This window comes from Canis aureus, chromosome 37, assembly GCF_053574225.1.
Source record: "Canis aureus isolate CA01 chromosome 37, VMU_Caureus_v.1.0, whole genome shotgun sequence".
Lineage (NCBI taxonomy): Eukaryota > Metazoa > Chordata > Mammalia > Carnivora > Canidae > Canis > Canis aureus.
The window spans coordinates 6,143,153-6,158,025 of NC_135647.1; the positions used below are offsets into that span (position 1 = coordinate 6,143,153).

Sequence of the window (14,873 nt, forward strand, 5' to 3'; positions counted from 1 at the left end):
TAAATTCAGAGAATTGCTATTTTTGTACTAACAATATCAAAGGGCAAAGAAGAAGAATAAATGCTTAGAAAGTGCACATTACAAAATTCTTTCACCTGAACTGCAATGTGTTCCTTATCTGAGCCCTATTTAAATAACTTGATCTAATTCAGGGTCAGAAGGGTATCATAAGCATATGGAAAATCCTATGCTTTATCGCATGCTCATACATCCTATGTTTAAAAAAAAAAACAATATAATTTCATTTTTGCATAAAATGGCTTTGTTGCCCTCATTCTTCGTTTCCTTAAGAGTCTTACTTAATCACTACCCAAAAAGCAGAAATCTTTAATACACAATACACACCAGCCTGTTTATTCTGAGAAACAAAAAAAGAATATTGTACTATTTCCAAAACACACATCATTCAGACATAATAATTTATCCTTTGATATTTTTACTTTATCATTATATAAACTCACTTTCATAAGGAAGTTGGCGCTGACCTATACTATATGTATTTCACAACAGGAAATATCACCAATGTTAATTCTTAAACTCCTTATTCTTAACTGAAACATATTTAAGTTACCACAAAGTATCAGTCCTAAAGGGCTTGAACAATACCTACAGATTAGTCGTGCGTTAGAGTTATATATAGCTTCATTCTGATGGCTCCAAGCATATATAACCTATTTTATCCTGAACAACCTAATGGAGAGAAAAAAAGCATACTATTGTTTTCAATGCCCTTGAAATAATAAAGGCAAAGTTTACTTGGAATGCAAAATCTGAAGTATTTTTCTTAAATTGTGTTTGTGTTTGTAATGAACACAATTTGACTATCACTTCTCTTCTCTGCACAATTCACACACACAGAGAATTTTGTCACAATGGCTTTGCTAATCTGAAGATTCTATACTTTGGCATAGTTAATGTTTTTCTGGAGGAAAAAAATCAACATGGGTTCTGGTTCAATTGTGGTGGGTAAGTCCACTATCCCCCATTCTTCATGCAGATTACAATTAAAAACCTTAAACTTTATACACACACATAGGTACATATACACATACATACACATGGCAAAACATATATATATGTATACATATCTATCTCAGTCACCTGAGGACCCTCAAAAGCAGGCAGATTATGGAAGAGAATCAAAACTTGGAAAAGTGATTCACATAATAATGAGTTTCTCATCTCTATTTTTCCTGTGCAGTATGACCCCAGCTGCAAGGTGCTGAGCAACGGTGGCTGCACAAGCAGGTAAAATCTCAGATAAACTCTTTCTGGCAAGAAAAACAGAAGGGAAGATTCCAGCAGGCTCAAGAGTTTGGAGAGCATCCCAGAGATGAAAGAGTGAGAGAAAGAGGATCCCTTAATTTTGTGAATATGTATTGTATCACTTAAATTCTTGCCCTACACACATACAAGACAGTCCCAATGAAGGAATCAAAGGCATTGGGTGCTGAATGGAGATCTGAGGCTTCTGACCTCATGCAGCAGGGATGCAACAAAGCAATCCAGGCAAGCTTGAGAAAGATAAATGGAGGTGTGAATCACCTCCCCAAAAGGGGGGACACAACGTACAGTCTCATTCTAAGTGACTCAATTCCTTGATAAAATAAACATCAACATCTCCAGATGGTTATGATAGAAATATTATGATACACTCTGCACAACACAATCCTCACAAAACCAGAATACAATCCCAAACTATTCTACATACAAAAACAAAACAAAAAACAAAACGGAACGGAACGGAACGGAACGGAACGGAAAGGAAAGGAAAGGAAAGGAAAGGAAAGGAAAGGAAAGGAAAGAAAATGCAGTCAATTTTCAAAGGAAAAGACCAGAAAACAAACAAACCCAAAAAGATGGCCTAGGTACTGGAGCTATAAAAACATATAAGCAGCTAAGATTGACTATGCTTCATGAATAAAGAAAATACTCTTGAATGAAAATACAAAAGCTCTCAGTAGAGAAAAGCAAAATAATAAAAAAAAAATTTTGGAGGCAAACAAAATTTAAAAGGAAAAACTCACTGGGTGAACTCAATAGCAGTATGTAAATAATAAAAGAAAGAATTAGGAACTTTAATATAGATGGGGGAAAACAGTGAGGGAAATAAAATGTAATAGATGAACAGAGTCCCCAGAGTCCTGCAGGATATTTCTAAACACCTAATGTATATATGGAGTGCCACAAGAAGAGCAAAGAGAAATTGAAAAGAACTATTTTAATAAAAATTGTATTTATTTAAAGTGAGCAACATGATTGTTTGATATATATACATGTAATGAAACGATGACTAGTCACTATTTTGCTGGCAAATCACCAAAATTCAATGCAGTATAACTGACTGTAGTTATCATACTCTACATTAAATCTCCATGTTTATTTATGCTACATAACCACAACTCTGTACCCTCTGACCAACATCTCCCCATTTCTCCCAACTCTACACCTCGAATACCCAATATTCTATCTCTGCTTCAATTTTTTTGGATTCCACATGTTACATTGTGACATTTTTGGAAAACAGTTTGAGTAAGTAAATGCCTAAGAGTTTATAAATATAGTCATATACATAAATTTACAGATCCAAGAAACTCAGTGATTCACAAGCACAAAGAAAACTACATCCAGACACATCATGGCCAAACTAGTGAAAAACAAACATAAAGAAAAAAAAAATAAGGCTTTATTTGAGACAGAGAGTAGGAGTGGTGGTGGGTAGCAGAGGGAGAGGGAGAAGCAGACTCCCCACTAAGCAGGGAGCCTGACAGGGGACTCCATCCCAGGACCCTAAGATCATGACCTGAGCAAAAGGCAGATGCTTAACCAACTGAGACACTCAGGAGGCCTTAAGAAACCTTTTTGAAAAAAAAAAAAATCTATTTATCTGGCCCATTGTACACAGGAAATGGTTTGCAATACTGACGATTTCTCAGCAGAAACATTGCAAGCCTAATGACAGAACATCATCTTTATGAGCTGAGTGGAAAAGACTGTCAAATCAGAATTCGGTAGCTAGTGAAAATATTCTACAAAAATGACAGTAAAATCAATATATTTGATGTGACATATAAGATTTGCTAATGGAAGTTCTCCATACTGAAGGAAAGTGACAACCAGAAGGAATGAAGAAAGAGCAACACAAATGATAAATTCTTGGATCATGTAAAAGATTAATGTTTTTTTTAAGTTCTTTAAAATGCATATAACTAAAAGAAAAACTTTTATAAGCTGGTATGATTTTCAGTGTACATATAAAAGCTATAACATAATGGTTCACAGGGGATAACCTATATCATTGGAATTTTCCTACATTTTATGTGAAATGGTACAGTAGTAGCTTAAAATAGACTAAAATATTTGGTATATCAATATGTAATTGCTAGAGAAAATACTTTTATAAAAGAAAATACAAAGAGACTTTGCCAAAATATACACATTAAACTAAAGTGGAATACAAAAGAATATTGAAATAATATAAAAGATCACAGGGAAGAAACAAGTGAGAATCAAAAACTAGAGGAGACAAAAAATATAACGGAAAAAATATATATGTATAATGGAGAGTATAAATTAAACCAGAGTCCAAAGACACTAATTAAATGGCACAGCTTGGCAAAATGAACATAAAAGCACGAACCACTATACACTAATCATAAGAGAGACTTGATTTATGACAACAAATAGACAAATATATACTATGCAGTTTATAAGCATCAAATGGAACTTTAACATTGGAGAACACAAATTTCAAGACAAAAAGTATTTCCAGATTCAAAGGAATATTTCAAATGACAACAAGGGCAAATTATCCAGGTAAACAATTATGAATGTCAATTCATCTCATTAATAGAGACTCAAAATATATAAAACAGTATTTAGGGAAGAAATGAACAATTTTACACCCTTGGTAAGAGATTGTAATACTCCTCTGAGTAATTCTTAGTTAAACTAGATTCTACTCTTCCCCCTCCAAAAAAAAAAAATCAGCAAAAACACAGATCTCAAAAACAGCACTGCTTTGATCTAATTAACACTTATAGAAATCCTCATCTATCAAGTTCAGAACACACATTACTTTCGCATATGCATAGTACATTCACCCAGATAAATTATATTCTGGTTCAGTAACAAAGTCTCAATATTAAAAATTATCAGAATCATACAGATTATATTTGCTGATCACAACACAGTTAAAGTAGCAAAGAATAATAACATAGAGAAAAACACCAAATATCTGTAAATCAAATAACACACTTCAAAATAATACATGTATAAAAGACAAATGCATAAAATAACTAGAAATTATTTTGTTTTTTAAATTTTTAAATATTTTATTTATTTACTCATGAGAGACACACAGAGAGAAGCAGAGATATAAAGGGAGAAGCAGACTCCCCTAAAGGAGCCCGATGCAGGACTCGATCCCCTGATCCAGGATCACGCCCTGAACAGAAGGTAGACGCTCAACCGCTGAGCCACCCAGGTATCCCTGGAAATTATTTTGAATACAACATACTTACAGTTGTGCAGTGTAGAGAAACACATGACTTTAAATGTTCATATTAGAAAAAACAAGTGAAAGAAAATGACCTGAGATTTCTATCATAAAAAGCTGACCAAAACAAACAAACAAAAAAGAGCAAAAACTTAACCCCAGGGTAACTAGAAGAAAAGAGTAAAAAGCAAAAATCAGTCAGAGGAAACTACAGACAAAATCTAATAGCTACTTATTTCCAAAAAAAAATCAACAAAATTGACAAAGCCTTAGCTGGAATGTTCAAAAAAAAAAAAAAGAGAGGAGACACAAATCAATAATATCAGGAATGAAAGAGCTCATCACACAGATCCAATGGGTTTTAAAAAGGTAAGAAATACATGACAGTAAAATATATAACAACTACACAAACTGACAAATTTCTTGAAAAATACAACTTATCAAAATTGGCACATGAAAATAGAAAGTTAGAATATATATGAAATTATGAAACTTCTTTCCTAAAAGAAAACTCCAGGCCAAATGTTTTTAGTAGCAAATTCTGGCAAACTCCCAAGTCACTTATTTTTCATAAATATTTTGAGAAAATAAAAAATTTGGGGTCATTTCCCAACTTTGTAAGGACAATTCTAACACCAAAATCTAAAAAAGATCATATAAAAAATCACATTTCAATATCCCTGCAATAGATGTAAATATCCTTAACAAAATGTTATCAAATGTAATTTAATTGTGTGTGTGAACACACAGTGATAGCATAAGTAATGAGACTTTTTTTAAGATACAAGTTTAGGGGGATCCCCAGGTGGCTCAGCAGTTTAGCGCCTGCCTTCGGGCTGTGATCCTGGAGTCCAGGGGTTCGAGTCCCATATCAGGTTCCCTTCATGGAACCTGCTTCTGTCTCTGTCTCTGTCTCTGTGTGTGTGTCTCTCTCTCTGTCTCTCATGAATAAATAAATAAAATCTTTAAAAAAAAGATACAAGTTTAGTTTAACATGCAGAATGAATGTCATTCACCCTATTAATAGAATAAAGGAAAAATTATTTCAATAAATGCAAAAAGAAAAGTATTTAACAAATTTCAAAACTTTCATGATTAAAAAAAAACAACTCTCAGCAAATTAGGAAAAGCAGATAATTTCTCTAAACTGATAAAAAGCATCTAGGCTAAACCAACACCCAATATCACAGTTTAAGAATGAAAGACCTAATTTTTCCCCATGAGGTGAGAAGGCAAGGATGCCTGCTTTCAATATTGTCATTTAACATTTTACTGCAAGATCTACCCATTGCATTAACTGAAAAAAATCAGTAATAAAACTATCAATATTTGCATGCTTATATTGATTACCTACCTAAGAAAATACCAAGTAACCCATAAAAGTCTACACAAACCTGTTGAAAGATTTAACAGTATGCACACATATGTTAATATTTTTTAAAATGATTCTATAATAATGTATTAGTAGCAAATATTGAAATTAATTTCTTATAATTCCTTTTACATTAGTGAGGGGGAAAAGGAGTACCTGGGAATAAATCCAAGAAAGGTTACTCAAAATCTATATACTAAAAAATATAAAATACCACTATATTAAAGAAGAAATAAATGGAAAGATGCACCATATCCATAGTTGGCAATTGTCCCAAACTGATCTATAGATTCCATGTAATTCCAAATTAAATCAAGTAGGTTTTTTGGTTGAAATTGACAACTGATTCTCAAATTTATTTAAAGTTTCAAAGAATCTAGATAGTTAAAAGTTGGAGAATTTGCCTTACCTACTCTCAAGATTTACTATAAAGCTATTCAAGAATGCGTGTTACTGGCAAAAAGAGAGAGATCTACATTTACGGGGAAAAAAAAAGAGAGTACGTCCAGAAATAAACCAACATAAATATGGCCAAGGTTTGACAACTGTATCAAGCCAGTACAATGGAGGGAAAAAAGTCTTTTCAACAAGTGATGCAGGATCAATTGGAAATCAAAATTTAAAAAGTATAACGATCCTTATCTCACGCTTGACAATCATAGATTCAGAAAAGACTACAGACCCAAATGTACAACCTAAAATGGTAACATTTCTAAAAGAAAACCATACGAGTAGATACATGTAATCTCAGACTGGGCAGTTTGTGCAGAAAGAATGCACAGACACACGCAAAAATACAAATAACTGAACCTAAAATTGGTAAATCAGACTTCGTCAAAATTTAAAACTTCTGTTCCTAGAAAAATACAACCCCCCACAAAAAGCAAGCTATATGCAGCAAGAGCATTTTCTCCACACAATGTCAGATGAAGGACTTATTCAAACACTGAGAAGAGTATTTACAATAAAGTACAACCCATCTTTTAAAAAAGAAAATAAACAAGATTTAGGCACTTCACAACAGAGAATACCCAAATGCCAAAAGCGCATGATGCAAGCATCATTCATCCTCAGAGCAAAGCATATTAAACACACATCCTTTAGATTGGCTGAACTTAAAAAGACTGACCATAACCAGTACTGACCAGAACTTTGAGCGAACAGACTCCTCCTTTACTAACGATGGTGGAAATGTAAAATGGGGTAGTCACTTCTGGAAACCACTTGGTAGCTTCACAATATGTTAATCAGGCATGTATCCTACACCTCAGCCAGTGCAATTTCTAGGTATTTGCCTATAAGAAAATAAAAAACATATATCCACACAAAGATTTGGCTGCTTAGTTTGCAATTCCCATTAACTGGAAATTAACCTAAATGTTCAATAAACAAATGCAAATTTGGCATATCTGCCCACATAATGGAATAACACAGGGCAAGGGGGAAAAAAGGAAAAAGGAATTTTTTTTTTTTTTTAAAGATTTTATTTGGGCAGCCCAGGTGGCTCAGCGGTTTAGCGCCGCCTTCAGTCCAGGGCCTGATCCTGGAGACCTGGGATCGAGTCCCAGGGATCGAGTCCCACATCGGGCTCCCTGCATGGAGCCTGCTTCTCCCTCTGCCTGTGTCTCTGCCTCTCTCTTTCTCTCTCTCTCGCTCTCTTTGTGTCTCTCATGAATAAATAAATAAAATCTTTAAAAAAAAAGATTTTATTTACTTATTTGACAGAGAGAGCGCAAACACAAGCAGAGGGAGCAGCAGAGGGAGAGGGAAAAGCAGACTCCCCCCTGGGCAAGAGAGCCTAAGGCAGACACTTAACTGACTGAGTCATCCGGGTGCCCCGACAAAAGGAAATTTGTATACACACAATAGCACAGATGAGTATCAAAAACACACTAAAAACATGCTAAGTAAGTGAAGAAGGTTGGCCAAAAAAGTGTATATTTATGATTCTATTTATGTAAAATTATAGAAGATGGAAATTATGGTGGAAAAGACAAACCTGCAAATGGGGTTAGAAGTAGAGACGGATTGCAAAGGAGCTCTAAGGAAAGTTTGGGGGATGATAACATTATTATTTATCTTGATAATGAAGATGTTTTCACCACTGTATAAACATGTCAAAATGGATCACATTGTATTTAAATATATGCAATTTTATACCTCCATAAAGATGTAAAACATATATGTAATGGTCTTGCACAAAGTCTACAAAACACAAATACAACCAAAATTAAAAAGCTGCCAATATGCAGGTGTTTGGTTTAAAGAAATTTCATTTAGCCCCTTTTTTAAAATATCAAAATTTTTTTCAGGATAAAAAGTAAAAAATATATTTAAAAAGATACTATTGTATTTAGTATCTTTAGTCCTAGCATTTCAAATGCAATGCCGTCCTGTGTTGCTTTATAGACTGATTCACTCAGGTCCCATGGGACCTCTATAATTGAAATACTGAACCTCATAACTTATTATATATATTATTACACCTAAGAATAATCTATAAAAAGGTCCAAGAGTGATCAGAGTATTAACAAAGTGATTTATTTCACCAAAGAGACTACTTCCCTACAGTCGAATTATCTATGCACGGTTTATATAGTTATAGATTTAACATAAAACCTTAATATACATATTATAATCTAAAACACTTCTTTTTCTAAGTAAAAGCATGCATACCATATTTACACGTATCTTAAGAGAAACGCTGAGACCATTTCGCATTCCTGGGGTGCATTTATCCCTGTATTGCTTTCATGGCTACTGAATGAAGGTAAGTATGATGAGACTATTAGAATAACCTCTAACAAACTGTGTTACAGCATGGCTTTGCTTCTACCTACCTGTTACCTCAAACAAGCCATAGGGATTCAGATTTCTCGTCAATAAAATAAGAAGGTTGGGTTTAATGATCTTTTGAAATTTTCTTTCAACTTTGAACTGTGTTTTATTTTTATCCCCACACGCATAAAGAAAACAGGATCAAAGGATGCTGCTGAGAAAGGCCAAGGACACTGTACAAAGCAGCAGGTGCAATCTGACCTGGGGTTGGAGTCCCAGACCCCACACACCCAGCACTGCATTCCTTCCACTGCTCTGTAAGCCTGCCTGTGGGGGTCTTAGGAATAAGACACATCTCAACATCTGCAAGACTCTGCTGAATTTCTACTTGAACGAGCGAAGAAAAAAATACACGTGGCATGGACCAATGATTCTAAGATACTTGGAATTTTATTTCAGTATATAAAATTCCTAGTACATTAAGATTAGGAAGAAAAATAATTTTTTGAGCAGATAAATTTTATGACTGATTTCGTCTCAATATTTATTTTGTAGAGATCTTTAATAAAGGTGTGCTCAATCATCTGACTACCAGCATCTCTTTTCTCAAAAAATAATTTTTGTTTAAAAAAACAAAAAGGTTATTAAAAGAAAAAATGGAGAGTACTTAGGCATTCAAAGCAAAACTGAGGCTTCACGCCCACTTCCTATTTTAATCCACAGGGCTCTGGGTGTTTAGATTTGGAAAGTGGCACAGTAACACAGGAAGAATACGGATTGTAGGACTAGAGGCACTGAATTAATACTTGCTGTTTCTATTTAATTTTATTAATAATTGTATTAATTTTATTAATTTGAATATCTGTTTAACAACTTTGGATTTTGAGGAATTGGATTTCAATGCCTTCCTCTGCAAATCAAGATCATTTCTCACAGAAAAGTAGCCTTCTTGCCCATTGTTATGAAATTTTTCTTACATACAAAAATGTTAAGAAAAGTACACAGTGAAGAGCATTTTCTCTCCATCTCAATTCTACAATTAACATTTGGTAACATTTGCTTTTTCTCAGATACTTATTCATCTTTCGATCCTTCTCTCATTTACTCAATTTTCTGATCCATTCCAAAGTTAGTTACAAATCTCAGCACACATTACTCCTAAATACTTCAGCATGTAGGAAATGGACTTCAAAATTTCCCAAGTGTTTCATAAGCAAAATGTATATATAGGGAAATACATAAATTTTAAATGTGCCATTCAATAAGCTTTGATAAATGTATATACCCATATTAACACAAATCTCTGTCAAGATAGAGAACATTGCCGTCACCCCTAAAACTTCCCTCATGACCCTCCTGGTCAAATTCCTGCCCCAACCCTCCTCTTCTGATAGGTTTTCATCACAAATTTATTCTGCTTGTTCAAGGACTTGACATAAATGGAACCATACAGTAGATATTCTTTTGTGGAAATTTCTCATGCAGCATTAAGGTTTGGGGGATTAAAAAAAGTTTGGGGGATTCATCCATGTTGATGCATGAATCAGGAATTCTTTTTTATGGATGAAAAGTATTCCAGTTATGAATCTCATAAAATCAATCTACTCTTGTCTTGATGGGCTATTTCCACTGATGGCTATTCTAAATAAAGCTGCTATGAACATTCTTCTCCAAGTCTTTTTATGGACATGTGTTTTTATTTCACCTTGGACCTAGAAGTAAAATTGTAAGTCCCAGGGTACATATATGTTTAGTTTTATAAGAGATTACCAAACTTTTGTTCAAAGTGGTTCACAAAAGTACATGTCCATAGAAGACCTAAGAGCTCCAGTTGTTCTATATCCTCACTGAACTTTGTCAGTCTTTGTAAATTTAGTCATTCCAATGGATGCCTCTCATTACAGTTAAATTTGTACTTCCCTAATGATTCATGATACTTAGCATTTTGGGCCCATTATTGATTTATACATCTTCATTGGTGAAGGATCTGAACAAGTTTTTGCCTCTGTCCTTATTGGACTTTTTATTACTGAGTTGTAAAAGTACATTATATTATTGTGGGAAACAACACTTTGTCAGATATGTATTTTGTCAATTTCCCTTTTTTAAGATTTTTTTTTTATTTATTCATGACAGACGCAGAGAGAGGCAGAGACACAGGCAGAAGGAGAAGCAGGCTCCTCAAGGGGAGCCCAATGTTTTACTCGTTCCTGGGACTTAGGAACCACACCCTGAGCTGAAGGCAGATGCTTAACAGCTGAGCCATCCAGGCATCCCATGTATTTCATCAATTTCTTAATGTTTTCTCATTAACTCGAATTTTCAATTTTGTTTAAGTCCAATTTATCAGTTTTATGGTTAGTGCTTTCTGTAATCTAAGAAACTTTTACTTTCCCCCAAAGATATTCTCCTGTTTTCTCCTAAAAGCATAATATCAGCTTTTATTTCCAGGTTCACAATCCACTTCAAATAAATTTTTGTGGATGGTATAAGGTAAAGGTTGACATTCCAGTGTTTCACAGTACCATTTTCTAAAAATAATTTCCTCTCTCCATTGGAATGTTTTGGCATCTGTGTTGGTAACCAGTAGACTGTATAAGTGTGGATCTATTATTAGGTTCAATTCTGTTCTGCCCTATTTTGTTTTGTTTTAATGAAGGTATCACAAAATCTTGATTACTACTGTTTCATATGGAGTAAGGAAGTCAGAATTTGTTCTTTTTCTGGGTGCCTTGGTGGTCATGGTCTTGACCATGGTCATGATCTTGGGGTCATGAGGATCAAGCCCCACATGGGGGCTTCATGCTCAGTGGTGAGTCGGCTTCTACCCCTCCTGCCCCGCCCCTGCCCCTCCCCCTATTCACTTCTCTCTCTCAAATGAATAAATAAAACCTTAAAATAATAATGTAGTCTTTTTCAAGACTGCTTTGGATATTCTCGGCCCATTTCATTTTCATATATATATTTTAGAATCACCTTGTCTTTCTACAAAACAAGCAAAAAAGCCCATGGAACTTTGGTTGGGATTACATTCAATCTACATATCATGAAATAGAGATCTTAACACTATATGCTTTTTAAATAGAATGTTAAAACATTATTTTTCCAGGGCTCCTCACTGGCTCAGTTGATGCAATGTGCAACTCTTGATCTCGGGATTGTGGGTTCAAGCCCCATGCTGGGTGTAGAAATTACTTAAAAATAAAATCTTAAATTATTTTTCCCATTCTTTGTGCTAGCATATAAAAATACTTTAAGTTTGTATATCAACAACATATCCTGCAACCTTGCTAAATTCATTAATCCTTGTTTTCCAGATTCTTTAGGATATTATAAGCAAACAATTGTGTAATTTGTAAATAGTTTAACTGCCTCCTTTACAATCTGTATTTCTTTTTCTTCTCTTATGGCATTAGCTAAGACATCCAAAACAAACAACAGCTGAAAGAGATGAGAGTGGACACCCTTGCCCAGTCATCAGTTTTAGGGTGAAAGCATTCAGCATATCATCATTAAGTATAATATTAGCTAAATATGTTTTGTAGATTCACTTAATCTGGTAAAATTCTTTATCATTCCTGTTTCAAGTTTTTTTCTAGATGGATGTTTCACATCACTAAATGATTTTTCTACATTTTTTTTAAGTCATCATGTAGCTTTTTCTCCACTATCCTGTAGTTTTGGTGAATTGCACAGATTAATTTCCAAATGCTTAATTTTGAGTTTGAAGGGATAAATTCGATTTGTGATATAATCATATTTATGCATTGCTGCATTGTTTAATATTTTGCTAAGGTTGCTACTTTTTAAAGTTCTTTCTTATTTTTTGGTTTAAAATCAGGATTATGATAGCTATGTAAAGTATGGCCTCACCCTCTCCTAGCTTCTGAAAGATTTTGAATAAGATTGGTCTTATTACTTCCTTAATTGTTTGGCAGGATTCACCAGTGAAATCATCTGGGCCATGAATACTGTTTAATAATTGCTGTGTCCCAGGCACTACATAAGATATTTTATCTCATATTTATAACAATTCTTGAAATGACATAATACATCATTTTACATATGTCAAAATTAATGATTGGCAAAGATTAAGTAATTTATCCAAGGGCATGTTGCTAAGATGTCAGATATAAACACACTATTATGTTTAGCTCTCAAGTTCTCCCTGTATGGTAGACCGCAAGTTATACGGAAAAGTATCACTTAAGAAATGCCATTATATATGGCGTTCATAATAGGAGCAAGTGGCTCTACTGGTCATAGTTGCCTTTCCATGACAAGAAGTTATTTCTCTAAAATATATTAAATTCAGGGGGGATCCCTGGGTGGCTCAGCGGTTTAGCACCTGCCTTCGGCCCAGGGCGTGATCCTGGAGACCCGGGATCGAGTCCCACGTCAGGCTCCCTGCATGGAGCCTGCTTCTCCCTCTGCCTGTGTCTCTGCCTCTCTCTCTATGTGTCTATCATGAATAAATAAATAAATCTTTAAAAAAAAATAAAATAAAATATATTAAATTCAAAGTTCAATTTCAGGCATGCTACTATTCTGGTTCTTTTAAAAAAAAAAAGGCACATTAGACAATGAAGTTAGTTACACTTACTATTAACCACAGATCACATTCACTACACACACAGAGACACACACACACTCACTCCATCTCGGTATTATTTCAAACAGTTGATTATGTAATTGTGCTTACTTAGAGGCTAGAAGTATGTTAAGTAAGTCACTGGCTGTGCTTATTCCCTTACTAGTAGTCTTGCCATCATATAAGGGGATTGAGAAGATTTTTTATACTGCATTAGACAGTGAAGTGCTAATTAGTAAATAAAAGAACCTTATAAAGAAATCACATTTGTGCAGCATGAGTTACACACACACACAAGAAAAGAAAACCAAAAACCTAACATTTTTATTTGTTCTGACACTGAAAACACTCAGACCTTTAGATTCTTTATGGTTCCCTGGTAACTCAAAAGAGGTAGATCATATTTGTTTCTCAAGATATTTCATTGCCTAATGGGTTTAGATCATAAGTCAAAAATGAAAACAAAACAAAACACATACGCACCAGCCATGTCAGGCATACTGGCAAGTTGATTGGGCACTGATTTTATCATGTGTGAAAACAATTTTAGAAAGGAGATACAGGCACACAATCCCAACATAACACTTTCTAATATTATTTTCTTCATTTGAAATAATTAAATAAGCAAAAAAAAAAAAAAAAAAGGAAAAGAAATCTACCCAGTCTTTTACCAGCTACACTTTACTCCATGCATTTTTCTCCATCTCATAAATGTGAATTCAGAATGCTGCAGGTTTCTCAGCACACAAGACTAGGGGAAAAATTAGCTTGACAGAGCTCAGTTTTGACAGCGTATCCAGCTGTTTATAGCTTTTCATTTTTTCCATAAACCTAACCGGTATCAGTATATGTAAAGTTTCTAACACTTCCAGCTAGGAAATACTTCACATAAGAAAAATGCTTTCCTTGGAGTTTACAAATGCCATTTGGTCTAATTTTTCAGCAAGGGTTTGTCTCGTTAGATTATGAGATTTTTCCTGGAGAGCAACAAGAGAATGTCTCCCATGCTGTCAGGAAAGGAGAGTTATATTTTTGTTCCTTGGAAGAAACATATAATGTGTAATGGGCAAAATGTCAAGTGGGTGGGGAGCCATTAGCCCACAGAAACCTCCAGAGAGAGCTCTAAGAAAATGGAATTCTGAATAAGACACTACACTAGCATATTTTGTTTCAAAAATAGTCCAAGGAGGCAGAAGGAGGCTGGGTTTCATGGGGGCAAGACTTCCACCCAAAGTTCCTCCCTAAACAGCAAGAGATGGTGGGACCTGCGGGCTGACCAAAGTCAGCAGTTATTTAGTGAAAATTGCATTTCACACACTGTTTAGAAACTAACAGCAAAGAATGAACCTAGAGGGTCAAGGCAGGATCAACACGGGGACGTACAAAGATGTAAGTTGGAAGCTGGTTCAGAGAGAGAGTACAGGAACAATGAGAGAGCTTCTTGGATGGTTTCTAGGAGAACTTTTCTGCCTGAATTTCTTGTCTGTCTATGGGAAGTGCTGGAATGGCTTGAAAAGCTAAGAGCAAAAATTAGAGAGGGGAAGACAAACCATGAGACACTCCTGACTCTGGGAAACAAACAAAGGGTTGAGGAAGGGGAGGTGAGTGGGGGGATGGGGTAACTCGGTGATGGG

The 14,873-nt window shown here is 34.7% G+C and overlaps 1 protein-coding gene across 10 annotated transcripts in view; it reads right to left on the reverse strand.

Annotated features, from left to right (window-relative positions):
- LOC144306748 (uncharacterized) overlaps positions 1-14,873 on the reverse strand; it is a 476,591-nt gene that overhangs the window by 118,984 nt on the left and 342,734 nt on the right. Inside the window, exon 9 of one of the 10 annotated variants that reach the window (XR_013373827.1) lies at positions 7,016-7,165. The exons of the other annotated variants lie outside the window; for them this stretch is intronic. The gene's annotated coding sequence lies outside the window, so the exon portion shown is untranslated. The remainder of the gene's footprint in view (positions 1-7,015; positions 7,166-14,873) is intronic. 10 annotated transcript variants of the gene reach the window in all.